Raw genomic sequence first — 14,143 nt, forward strand, 5'->3', positions numbered from 1 at the left:
AGTAACTCCTAGCAAGACAGATTAGAACCCACCACCCTACTGGGAATAGCTCAGTGTGCATTTTGCTCTTTTAGCAAAGAATCTCAGGGAATAAAACTAAATCCTGTCATTTTGTCTTAAATTCTGAAATGCAACAGCAACACTTGACTTTTTCTACTTATGGAGATATGTGTAGCAGCAGAATCAAAGCTTTGATTTCCCCTTTTCCAAAGATTTTAAGGAGCCTTCTAAGATGCTCAGAGAAAATGGATCAAGTCTGCATCAAAATAGAAGTTAATATTTTAAGAAGTCAAAGTGTGTTTGTTTGTTTGTTTTAATCTCACTAAATCCTGCACAAGAAAGCAAACTAACTTACTTGGGCTGCTTCATTGAACTTGAACACATTCAGTGTGCACATACCTTCAAAAAGTTAATTTGTTTGAGTATGGCTGCTTTAGGAAACAAAAGGTAACTGGAGGAGACAGGCAAATCTGTTTCCAATTGTCTGAGTGGCACTAAGTCCTAACAGAACAATGCCAGTTAGTGCCAGTTGTTGACTTAAGTGGAGGACGTCCGTCCTTGTAGACAGGACCAAGGTTTTTCTCTGCATCTCCTCATTCAGAGACTAAACCTTCCACTGAAATTTGAGGATGCCTCATTTGTTTCCTTTCTAGTAAGTTAGTTCTGTCATTAACAGAGTAAATACACTGGCTAACCTACCTGAGGACAGCTGTGTCATTGGCCAAGAATAGCATGTAATGTACATGTTAGATGTAGTACACTGTAGGGATAGGATTTTTCAATCTGCAGCAACAAGGCAAACTTAATTAAAATATCAGTAAGACCAAGTTGCATAAAGAATATAAGTGTAAAAAGGAAAATTGCAAAACCAAGGACTTGGGTGTTAGGCGACTACTGAATCATCACTACACTTGTTATGTCATCACTACACTTGTGATCATTACTACACTTGTGTAGATACCACTGTACTTACACTACAAAGTAATACCTTGTTTTCAGTAAGATTCTAGGCTCTTTCACTGCACAGTTGCTACTTGAGCAAAGGCTATACTTCAAGACAAGACTGTTATCCTCTCTGTAGGTCAGGTGAGATGTGATGATTTTTAACAGCAGACTTCACAATAAGTCAGTGGTACCCCAGACATGACTGGATTCAGCAACCTCAAATTATACTCTATCTCCAGAAAGGAATATGCTTTGTCAGGCATTAACTTCTGCTTTTTCCCCTGTAAACATCCACCCCTCTTTCTGGCAAGCTGTCCCTACTTCTAATCTCTCTGTACACCAGAGCCCTTTAGGGAAGTGTTATTTTTCACTCCAAAGCACTAAATGCCATTTTGTGCTGTGCAAGCCTAATTCCAGTGTCCTGACTTCCAGATTTAGCTCTGTTTGGGGCTATTTCTAAAAGAAGTACACTCACAACAGTTCTGTTAATCACAGCACACCTTTGGTAGAAAGGAAATACCACTGCCCGTACTTAAATGCCTAGTGAAATTGCAGTGACTACTAATCTATGTTCAAGGTAGTATTACATACAATACATACTACAACCCACAGTAATCAGTTGTTAATTCAACAGCCCAAATATTTTACCAAACCCAATTTCAACATGGTGACTTGTTCCTGTGTCCTGTATAACAGCTTAAGACAAGCTAAAAATCTAGACGTTGCTTACAAGACTTTCTCCCCATTTCATGTGAAATTTCTTCACCTTCGTACACTTTTCTTCATGAACTGCTTTAAGAAACAGAGAAATGCAGTCAGTTATTGCCACAGTGATACACGTCTCATGGACTGTGATCTGCTGCAAAAATGACAACTTCAAAGCTAGGAGATGCAGAAAATAAGAAAATTGAATTATTCCTTTGTTCTCGTGGCAATCAGCACAAAATAAGTTTCAGGGAATACATAAGCAAACTTCAAAACTTCTAATGTATGTCATTTAAGGTCATCCTGAGACAGATGCTTCTTCTGCTTTAAAATATTAACGTTGGTATGAGAACAACAAGCTCTGTGCCTCAGCATAGAAACCAATGGGCTTGGAAACAGGCTGAATCCCTAGTTTTAAAGTATCACTGAATTTCTGATACTGATCGACCCGTTTCCCTCCAGTGGTCTACAGCAAATTCCTGCATCCAAATATAACCCTAAGAGAGGCTTAGACTGGTTTCAATTAAATGCACGCGGGAAACCCTAATTACTGCACCCATGATTTGGCCTGTAACTAAAGGAAGGGCCGATTCCCAAACGTAACTTATAAGATACATATTTGTCATTTTAAGTATCGCACGCACTTTCACAGGGTAAATATTTTCCCTGTGTTAGGACCAAATAACAGGGAGGCATGCTGAGAAGATAGCGTGGGAAAATGTTTCTCTTCCTGTTAGTCAAAGGCAATCTGTGAAAACATTCCATAGCAAGCCCAGCAGGCAGCCCCACAGCACCTGGTTCTTGGCTCTTCCATCATGCTCTCAGGCAGAAATAGCAGTTTGGGATTGTGGTGCATCCTCTCAACTCCACTACAGGTCCAAAACATGGGTAGCACCACCAGCTAAGCACTTATAATAGAGGTGGTGCTCATGAAAATTCCAGCTACTTTAACTGTGGGAGCTCTGAAGGTTGGCTGCTCATGGGCCCTCGTTCTTGGGAACAGCTAGAGATATTTCATGAAAGTACAATCTGCTGTGTGCAACCACAACTCATTATTTAAATGTCTTCAGAACTCCTGATAATAAAGTGACATAATTGGTGACACCTTAAGTGATCCAGGTACACAGTGGGGGAAGCGACTGAAACAGTGAGAACAAACATTAGCAAAACCTATCCCAAATGCCCAGAATTATTTCCACACTTCTAAAGCAATATATTTTAAATATAGCATTTCCCTTCAGCCTGCATTTGCAGTCCACAAAAGTGCAGATTTTAGTGAGCATCTTAAGAAGAAAGCATGTAAACAAACTGATGTCTTCAGCACTCTTTCTGCCATTTCAAGAATAAAAGCTTGACTTGCAGAAATACCATGTTCATGGCGGTGTGAAGGAGTTAAACACAAAGATCAAAGACATGCATGCAGTCAGGGGAATGTAAATTAGAATTCACAAAAGGCAAAGCCTTGTGATTCTAGAACATGAAGTAGTTGTCAACTGTTGTGTTTACTGATTCTTCCCAAATACCTACTTACAGCTGTATCTCTCAAGCTTACCAGTGCAAACTTTCTCCTTTGAGCATACCTACAACTCTGTGTACCTGAGAAATCTGACTTTTGTTTAGCTCATAGATTGGAAATGCTTTCTAGAGCCAAAGAAAGTAAAAAACAATTGTAATCTGCTGTGATAGAAAAGAAATGAATAGCTTTCTGTCTCAGAGTGTTTTTCACTGAAATCTTTACCTAGTATTTATGACTTAACCAGGATTGCTACATTTTCTATAATAAATGAAACAATAAACTTATTAAAACTGCCAATTGCTAATGCATGAAGTTATTTCTCCTTTGAGAATCACGGTATTAACTTTAAAGCATCAGGAGATGACCAAATAATTCTTCCGCATCTTCAAAGACACTTATCTTGCTGAGCCCTGTATCTGCATGAATTCATCTGCCTCAAGTTGAATGTGCAGAATTGTTTACAAAACTGGCCCTAAACACCATTACTGTTTTCCAAAGATACTGGAGTGCCATGGAGGAATACAAAACATTGAGTACAGTGTCTTAGTGCATACATTAAAATAGTCCCTTTGTGTTCAGAGCTTTAAATTACAGTGAACAGCAAGTTTTAGAAATCATGGAGTACTAAAAACTTCCTTGAATGCTATAGATCTTAGAAAATGGCTTGAAAATTAGGTCTGCAGAAAGCCAAGCGTTTCACTAGTAGCTTTCAAGCGCAGAGATTTTAAATGCAATGTTTGTCACCTCTGACTTGTGTGTACAATGCCTACAAGATCATTTTCACACTGAAAATCACAGACAACTGCCTTTCATATTTATTCATATTTAGGAACTCATGCCAACTCACACTGAAGGCAATAGTAAGCTTCTGGGTATAGCAGGAATAGCATTAGTCTCCATCAGTTCTCCTACTGTTGTCACAAAAACACTGCCTTGGCTGTTCTCTTGTTTCTGAATAAAAATATGCCCTTGGCTTTTGTTGTTCTGGGTTTTTGCATGTTGGTGTGAGATATGATATTAAACACACAACTGGTCTCATTTGAGATCAAACATGCTGCATGAGAAGCTAAAAGCAAGAATTTCTAATTAGTGAAGATAGTTTGTCCTGCAGCAGCAAGGTCACGGCCTTCCAATTTTTCAGATAGGAAAAAAAAATATCTATTAAAGAGGTATATTCAATCAGAACAGGCAGTAGAACAGAGGTTTTCACAGTCATCATGCAGCTACTGACACTGCTTTACCTAGAGCACAAGGCAGAGAAAACAGCTCTGAGATCAGCCACTTTCCTAATTATTCTCTACCATAATATCTCAGGGCTGGAACAGAAGGCACCTTTCTTTTCAGTTTAATGGTTACAGATGTTTTCTGCTACAAAACACACAAAAACAACAAAAAAATCAAGTTCAGGTACAACTTCAGGTGGAGATAAATTACATGCATTTTGACCATAAGGGCTCTTCTGCAAGTTTTCCCACAAAATTGTGCAACTCTGGGCAAGGTTCTCAAGTATTTTTCCCCATTTGCAGATACTGACTCCTTTAATCAAGGCAGGTGATTTCACTATTTTCATGAGACAAGGGCCATACGAATGATACTTACCAAACATGCTTGTGATCCAAACAAATGCCTTTTTAATGATAGAGAGCCTGAACACTGCACAGCATGAAACGAAGGGGAAGCTTTCGTAAGTCAGTCAATGTAGACAACATACAACTGTCCACAGTTGTTGATCTCACCACCTGTACAAGTGTATGATGTACAGTTACATTAACATCACTGTGTACTTACCTAAGCCTTAAACACCAAAGCTCTGCTGCACTTCTCAGATAGCAGTTTTTCTCATTGCAAACTAATGTTACGATTAAAATCTGCTGTTCTTAAATATGTGAGAAAAAATAGAAAAAGGAGAGTAAGGGGATAAAGACAGAGAAAGGAACAAGGAAGAAGAAAAGCAACAACAACAACAAAAAAAAACAAAACAAGAAAGCAAAGAAGGACATAAAGATTAAAAAATCCTTAAGAAAGAAGAGAAACAATGAAATAGAAAAATTTCCAAAGGATCAGACAGTTCTTTTAGTCTGATAACTGCTTTTTCTCCACCACAGAAGGTAGAAAACTGTATCAGCACTTAGTTTGTAGTTCAAGGTGTGGCCGTTGATGCTTCAGTGCTGGGAGCCTTCGTGTTCCAGTCCTCATGAACAAGCAACAGCTTGAGAGTCTTGCATTAGAAGCTAGTGCTCCAAATTGGAGTGTCAGCAAAAGACGTAGCAGCACACAGGTATGTGGAAATGACAGGTGTGAATGATGTGAAGATGTGAAGTGCCTGTCATCCTCAAAGGCTGCAGTCTGAACCCTAAAGTGGTAGGAAAGGACTCCAGAAGATCTGGGCTGCATTGCTTTCGCAGAGGCAATGGGCTTGTCTCAGATTTATTTCATTATGAAGCGAAATTAAGATCAAACGTAACTGTTAAACATCTTGGTTGCAGCACGTCACCTTCTGCAGTGATAAACTCCCCAGACATCAAAAAACTCACATGGGAGCTGAAGGACCGTTAAAGTACGGCTTCCCACTCAAATGATGTACAGCACCCACTCTGTATTTACTATTCTCTAAGCCTTTAAAATGGCACACCAACCATGATCACCTGTTCTGCTGGGTGGTTGTTTTTTTTCCCCCACTATGCTAAGACACCACACCATTTTCAAAAATCTTACCAAGATGGAGACTGTGATGAAAAATGCATCTCTATTTAAAGCTTCGCAAGCTGCCACAGACTCTCCTTGGTTTTTACTGCCTTTTACTTCAAGGCAGAAACAATTTTAAAATAATTATGAGGGTTAAGCAAGGGCCAGACAATCGAGTACTATCTCCGATTTGTAATGTTACCTATTTGTGCTTTGAATAGGAGCTCTAAACCAGCACCAAAAACAGCTCTGTTGTTTCAGATGTGTAAAGGCATGGACAGTAAACCAAGATAAAACCCTAAAAATAAACCAAAAGCAAGTCCTGGAAAGTTCACATGTACTCAGAGAACTACCTCAAACAGATTTTGAATTACTGTCCTGAAAAGAAATTCTCCTTTGATTGGAAAGCTAAATGTATCATTAACTGGGCTCTTTATCAAAGAAATCCCATGACAAGGAATAGGTTCCATCTGTGCGTATATGCAGAGAAAGATGGTGCTCTATAAGCAGTTCTCTCTTTTTCTAGGAATATACATGAAATTTCACAAGGAAAAGGCTAAGAGAACTTTTTTATAGTCAGGGCAAAGGGAAGGATTGATAGGCAGGAGTTCCCAGAAGATAAAATGAGAGATGTAAGTTTAAGGATGAAGAAATGTAGTACCACCTTCAGGAAGAACTTCATGCCAAGACAAAAAGTCTTTAAGCCTCTTGGTATTTTGGAGCACCTGGAAATACCATGAATCTTACAGAGTTCGTCTTCTCAGGATGTTAAAAATGGAGAGAAAAGAAAGACTGCCTTGCTTTTTACAGTCTTTGCACGAATATTGGATATTTCTGTTTACAGCTTAGGTGATACTGAAAATTCATGGTTTAAATATTTGCACCTAGCAGTTCCTAATGAGACAAAGACACCAACTTTTCTAGCATCCTGTGATCATACAGGAATGAAGTTCCCACAGTATCTCCAAATTCTGTGCAGCATATTTATGTCGTAAACCTTTGTTCTGAGCCTTCAACTGTTTATAAGTAGCACCTAAATCCCACGTTGTCTATCATATATCAAACTAACAAAAGGAGTGCATTGAAAAGTAATGTAGCTTCTTTGCTGAAAGCACGATTACCTAATTTAAGTTCCGCCTTAATGTTCTGAATTAACTCGTTAATATTTGACTACTGATTATGAGTGTTTTCCGTGGTTGTAGAGCAATAGTAGGGAAAGAAACGAGTGAGAATACATTATTAAAACTGTTGCATAAAAATTATTTTTTGCATATTTATTCCAATGTTAAGTAGACCAGCCATTTACAATACAAGAAGTTGCAGCAACTGCAATAAAAACTGATTTATTTTTTTTTTAATACACCAAACCTGTAAGGTGTTTGTATGCTCTCAGTTTCTTACCTCCTTTTTTTCCCTATTCCAATATGTTGCTAACTAAAATGTGTCCACAGCATGGGCGATGATGGATGTTCCTTTCTAGCTTTTACTACATATAAATCATAATCCTGTATTCATCCACTAATCCTTGCTCTTTGCTGCTTCAAATCCTATTTTAAAAGATACTTTTACCATTTAGCTGCCTTCTATCATTTAAATATATTTTTGCTTAGAAATGACAATTGCTTAGAGGTGTAAAATATTTCCAAAGAGAAACTGCAAGGAAGGTACAAAAGCACATTTCCTACATTATATCAATTAACAGTCAAAAAACAAATGTTACTCTTACTTCCCAGTGCCAGTCTCTTCTCTGCTGAGGGAATAATGCGTATCTTGTCATGATGCCTCCCATTCTCTCAAGTCTGGTATACTTGTGCACTTCAAACTCTGACTAAGCTGTGACTCCACTAGTTATAAAATTTACCATTGATGTGGACAGTGACTTTTTCCACATTACTTGACTATCATGCACCATCTCTCACAACCCAGACACACAACCATGACACGCAGAGTAAGTGCAGAGCTCATCTAAGCTGATGCTAATTTTCAGATCAGCTGTAGATTTTCAGTGTCAAGCGATCGATGTAGGCTCTGCCTCATGAACCTATTGAAGCGTTCTGCAAGCCGTACCTAACTCAAAACTGAAAGCTGCATCTCCTCCACGGTATTTCATTTCCACCACACAATCAAATTTTGTCTGAATTTTTTGTCTGAGAAAGGAACTACTGAATGACACTTCAGTAACCAAGGAGGCCACCATTCAGTTAGTGACACTGACACTTGGTCAGCACATGACAATTCCTACGGAGCCTTTGCTTTAACTGAAATTTAACCTTCTGCCTGATGAGTTTATCCTTGGACAGAATGCTTAGCTGGGAAACTGTGCCAATGTAATCTTGCATTCTGCTGGAATTACTGCTTTTTCTCTATCACCTTTGCTAGGTGCGTTACTTGTTTAACTTTTCAAAAGGCCCAAATTACGATCAGTGACATATTCAAATATATAGCAAAATATCATTATTTGCCTTGAAGAGCTTGCCCTCTGAATAGCAAAGAGAGAAAAATGGGATACAAAGTGCTACTATGCCTCTTTCGAAAGTGAGGCAATGAGATACACCACTGGTGATCACAAAAGAAAAACCACAGTTGGACTAAGGAGTGAATTTCTCTCTCTTCATCACAGTTGCACGGGTTTCCCTCGCTAGAAGATCATTCAATCTAAAATTAATTGATCATTCCTGTCATGATTTTTTGACCTTTTTGAGAGAAAAAATAATTGGCACCACACCGTCCGAAAGCCTTGCTAAGTCTCTTAACTTATCCTTCATACCATTCTTCCCCATGTGGAAATTTTAAAATCCTACCCTTCAACGTGCTCTGTGAATTCTGTGGACTAATGGCTATTTCCACCAAAATTTGAACAGTTTTTTTGATTAACTGAGCACTTTTCTCAACCAGAGACCAATGGTTTTGCACTCACAGCTTGTCTGTGCAAAGGGAAAACTACGAAGACAATTTAGGCAAAAAGAAAAAAAAGTTAAATTAAAAGTTAGATTGATGCATGCTTTCCCTAAAGACATGGAATTTTTGCCATTTTTAGCAGTCCTATTTAAAACAACAACTGCAACGAGTATTTTAGGCTCCAGAGTGCCTGCAGCCAAGACTACAGGGCCACCCAGCTTTTAGCAGATAGCCCTCCCTACTAACAAGACAGCTGGGTATATCGTCCTCCGTCTGCAAAACGTATAATAATTGTGAGGAAATGCAAAATCTCAATTTTCCCAAGTAACAAACTGGAAATCTTGCTGAGGTGTTCAGCCAGTGCCTTTTACAATGCCCTCTCATGTGTGAAGGGTTCCTGCATTTGCCGAAGAGAGAAATCCGCTCTCCTTGAACAGCTTTTGTCAGTTTCCATCTGCATGGAGCACCAAGTGGAACGCAAGGTTAAAATGAAATTAAACATGTTTACCTCAAACAGCATTAGAAAGGCAGTTTCCTCCCCACAACGTATTCCTGTTTAATATACCATAAAAAGACCTGTTCCTGGGATCTCAAAAACTGTACTATTGCTGATTAAAAGCGGAAAGTTCAGCAGCAACCACTGTGTGTGGAATCACAGGAACCATCTTTTACTGCACCGTCTGGAATCCGTGACATGCTAGAATTGAAGTGCACTAAAACCACCAGCCGGATCCCCACAAAACATCATTTCTCCAAAAGATCTGACTTATTTTCAGTCTGAATATCTTAGAATGGGGCTAAGGAAGAAGTTCACTTCATAAGTATGTTTGTTTTGATTTCCATTCGTGGGGGAAAAAAAAGATTTTAACACATTGCCTCACAGTAAGATTTTTTTACTCACACTGAAACAGTTGGATGACTTGCATGGAATATTCCCTGTAACTCTATAATACAAATAGCTGTCTAAGGGCTAGATTCCACAGCGCTTGATAAAATCTTTGGAACTGCCTCCAGCCTCTTCCATGATAATGTGCACACCCTGCTTTCTATATTACAACCCACACAATCAAAGCTCTATTCCTGAGCCGCTGCACGGCTGACCTATTTTCCATATGGACTCAGCTGAAAGGATCAATGGGCACGGCCACGCATAAAGTGCAAGTCACAGGCAAACAGCCCCAAGAGACAGCTTCAGGCTGCCCTGTGCCCCACAGCCACACGCTGGGGTGCATTCCTTCAGGTATTTTTCCCCTTGCCCAGAGGCAGAGAAAAAATATCTGGCTTTCGAGCAGGGAGAGCGCAGCATTCTCTGCACAGTGAGAGGCACAGTCAAAGGGGGGATGGTGAAAGAAGTGCCCTCTCAGACATAATATGCAAGGTTACTGCTTGCTTATCAGCTAGGTTCAGCGTGTTGCCTGTGGGAAAGCAGCCTACTGGTGCTGATTTGCATTTGTCTGAATGCTTTTACTAGCAGGGCACCGTTCTCTTGGAACAGCTACTTCTGGAATGAATATGCAAGAAAAGAGTCGATCAGTGGGTTAGCTTGAAGAAACACTAAGGAACTAATTAAAAGAGTTAGAGCAACGAAATCAAGAATAATGTCCGTAAATCGAGAATCATGAAATCAAGAGTAATGATAATGCTGCCAGGTTCAAGAAGCAGGCAGAGTTCCTAAAAGTAGCCTTGAGGCTCTGAAGCATGAAAGGGGCATTTCAATCAAGAAGGACTACTCTGCACTTAAACACGAAAGCTGTAATCTTAGCAGAGGCATTGATTCCATTTAAGCAAACTACCACGTCATGAGAAATATAAATGGAAAATAAGTGTATCCCATAAAACTGTACTCCCATAAAGTGAAGTTACCTCAAAGATTGAAAGCCTGTGGAAGTGCTACACCTCAAATTTAAATGGGGTCTTCAGCAGTGAAGAGGACACAGCAAGACCTCTCTACAGTGAAGTAAAATTAATTCCTAGAGAACATCTTTGCTCCAAATTAGATGATGAAGCAGCAGAATAACTGGCAGCAATGGAATCCGCACTCCTCAACAAATGAATGAATGAAGACTACTTCATAAAGAAATAAAATGAGAGTAGAAGTCAGATTGCTCTGAACTCCACGTCTACAAAAATAAATAAGGATACTCTGTGAACTATAGGGCATAAATGAACTAAACTGACTAGGAAACACTATTACTAATTGAGCAGTGGCATCACCTGACTAGGAAAACCAAAGAACTGGACCAACAGGATGCTACCAAATGAATAGCAATTGATATTTTGTTACAAGTTAAAAGATGCTTTAAAGGTATTAACACGGTCTTTTCAATTGATTCATAGATCAATAAGCAGAAATGTAATAAAAAATCTGCTGTTTCTAGCAAGTTTTCCCATCTTCACTAGGGAAAACAAAACAAAACAAAACACCCACAATAAAAAAATGACCAAGCAAACAAAAAAGAAACAACAGTTGTTTAAACCCTAGCCTTACCCCATTTATGCATGTGCATAAATCCTACTGACATTTTAAAGCAGAATACATATTAATACTCTGTCCTGAATAGTGTTTCTTTCTTGTCCCTGAACACTGATAAGACAAACTTGATTCTCTAACAGCTGGTACAACCAGTCATGGAAGACCTACAGAATGCATAGAGTAGATAGAAAAAGTGGCCAAGTACTTTGTAAGACATATTTCCTTGCTTATAACTCAGAATATTACATCTGGGTACTGCAGTGCTCAATATTCTTTATTATTATTGTTTTTTTAACACAATTTACAACATATTTTGGTGTAATGAAGAGTTTCAATTAAAAGGAAGAATGGCTTCATTTTCTACAGAATCTACCTTGAGTTCTTGGACTGCTTCCTTTGCTTCTCGACCTTAGCTTAGAATTTCAGACAGCATTCATCTTCATAGTGGCTGTGACATAATCTTTTATTACATGACATAGCCAGGTTTTGATCATTACTGATATTCTGAGCATTTTTTTGGTAAATTCTTATTTATGTTTGGATTTCACTAGGGGATCTGTTCTGAAACGTAGTGTCACAGAGTGGTTATGGACATATTTTTAAATAAACATTCACCAGAATAACACAAATACACATGACTTTAGTACTTGCTTCTATGGACACAACATGAATACCAGCCTTGACTTCTCACTTTTCTTCTCATTTCATAGTTCTCTATCTACTGTACTGAACCAATGGGACAAGGGGCAGTGAACAATTTCTGTTGATTGTGGCAAAAAAAGAGGATTAAAGATACCACTACAGAACTAAATTCAGTTTCTCCTGCTGTGTTTGCCTCATAATCTTGCACTGCCATGAGTCATAAGAGCTGTAGGCTACACAATTCCACAAAACAAACAAAAACAAGAGATCTCAATATATGGTTTCCTTTCTCTTTTCTTACTTTTCCTGGATAATTTGGATCAGCATGATATCAGCAATTGCTTTTCTCTTCTGAGAATGTGCAGCGTGAAATCTTTCATATCACCATTATAGCATTTCTCACCCTTCTTTAAAATCATCTAGTTCACTTAAGGTTCTTGCTGTTGGCAAAGCAAAAAGAGTACTCAGCAGAGCTATGAGTGTACATTCAGTTGGAGTGAGAGAGCAACACCATCCAAGCAAGACACTTCACAGTGAAGAGAACATCCCATTTGGAACATATTTTCACATGTCCCTCATTGCTTCAATTGCCTAAATTTTCTGATTAACTGTGTGAAACAGTCTGCTACTGGAACCTCTTTCCAGTATGGACTGTCACCACCTTTTGCTCCTAATGCTAGAAAGGAGAGGATCTATTTATGTGATTTAAAGTATACATCACCTTGCTCCTACTTTCTGCAATTTGGAAACAAGCTATCTTAACTACATGAAAAGGGATCTCGGCTTCATTGGGAATCCTGCCTTAGGAAAATCTAAAAGATTATGCCATTTCCAAGTAAGTAATACTCAGTCTTCTACTAGATAACTGAACACTTGAACATTTGCACTTGTTTCGTTGCAGTTTACACTAATGAATAATTGCACTATTACAACTGTTGACTGAGACTTTACGACTGAAAATCTGAGTGAACAAAAATGTCTTCCCTACCAATATTTCAACAAACAAAAGTTACACCACACCTCTTCATACCAACCTGTACATGGAACATTGTAATCAATACAGCACTCCAAACCAGTTCATTTCACACCAATACAGCAATACCAAGATCACATCTTCACATAAGACTTTTATTTTTCCTGTCCACTCATCTTTTGCACGTAATTAAGCCACCTCACAATGTGCACAGCAGAAGCAAATAAACCTGCTGTAGGAGTAACATTGGATGAAGCAGGAGAAAATACAGATGATAGGTAAAGGTATTCCTCTACATGTGAGAGAAAAACGTCTCAAGCATCATTAGTAGATGATTTTATATATATATTTAAAGGGACTACTGGCCATGGGCTAGTGACGTTCACTGAACCTGAGCCACAGAAACAGCTAGCTCTAGCCACTCCCAATAGCAATTACCAGCCTCGAAAAAGTAGGAAAAATACTTAAGCTACAGAAATCGACAGCAAAAAGTGATCTGCCGTTCCTGAGCAATACAGTAAAAAGAAATGAATGCAAAAGCGAAGTTATTGTTCGGGTTTCAGCGCGTGATTAAACGTCAGGCTCGTGTCAAATTCATGAAGTGCAACAATGCGAATCGCGCCGCAAACGAGATAAGAGAGCTCGCCTAATCGCGAGGAGCTCCGGCCAGTCCGAACGGCTGCCATCAGCCCCGCAGTCGGATAGCGAGTTCTTCGAAACCACACAATGCACAAAGGCCCCCGGCGGCTCGAGCCGACCGCTGCCAGGGACGAACCCAGGGTGCCCACGTCCGGCCGCGGGGCTCCCCGCGCCCCCACGCTGCCGGGGCTCTGCTCCAGCCTCCCGCCCTAACCCTCGGCCCCCGTTCCTCCGCGCCCCGTCCCAGCGCTGTCCAGGGTCCCCGCCGCGCCCCGCCGAGCCGCCGCTCACTCACCATGGCGCGAAGGCTGCCCGCGGCCCCGCCGAGGGCTCCGGGCACGGCTCCGGGCACGGCTCCGGGCACGGCTCCGCTGCGCTCCCCGGCGCCGCCAAGACGTATTTGCGGAGCGGGCGCCGCGCGGCGCGAGGCCGGCCCGGGCGGGGGGGGCGGGTGGAGGCCCTGCGGGAGGGGCCTCCCCGCGGGCCCAATCAGGGCGGGCCGGGCGGCCCCGAGCCGCGGCGGGGGCGGCGGCGGGCCGAGGGCACGCGTGCGGCCGCGGAGCCGCGAGCCTCGGCCTTTTGGCGGCGGAAAGGGGAGAAACGTCCGGCTGCGCGGAGCTCCTGGCCGCGGGTTGCAGCGGAGCGGGAGGCGGCGGGAAGCTGCGAC

The 14,143-nt window shown here is 40.6% G+C and overlaps 1 protein-coding gene across 2 annotated transcripts in view; it reads right to left on the reverse strand.

Moving 5' to 3' along the window:
* The window catches only part of GUCY1A1 (guanylate cyclase 1 soluble subunit alpha 1), a 31,989-nt gene extending 18,151 nt beyond the window's left edge, over positions 1–13,838 (reverse strand). Inside the window, exons 1-2 of one of the 2 annotated variants that reach the window (XM_042829860.1) lie at positions 13,772–13,825; positions 4,766–4,905 (exon numbers count right to left, since the gene is read on the reverse strand). The gene's annotated coding sequence lies outside the window, so the exon portion shown is untranslated. Of the gene's footprint in view, positions 1–4,765; positions 4,906–13,771 lie in introns of both variants that reach the window. The other variant, XM_042829859.1, reaches the window with a different exon arrangement.
* Between the last annotated feature and the right edge of the window lie 305 nt (positions 13,839–14,143).

This window comes from Centrocercus urophasianus, unplaced genomic scaffold, assembly GCF_019232065.1.
Source record: "Centrocercus urophasianus isolate 14NV4802_14NV808 unplaced genomic scaffold, USGS_Curo_1.0 seq_32, whole genome shotgun sequence".
Taxonomy (NCBI): Eukaryota; Metazoa; Chordata; class Aves; order Galliformes; family Phasianidae; genus Centrocercus; species Centrocercus urophasianus.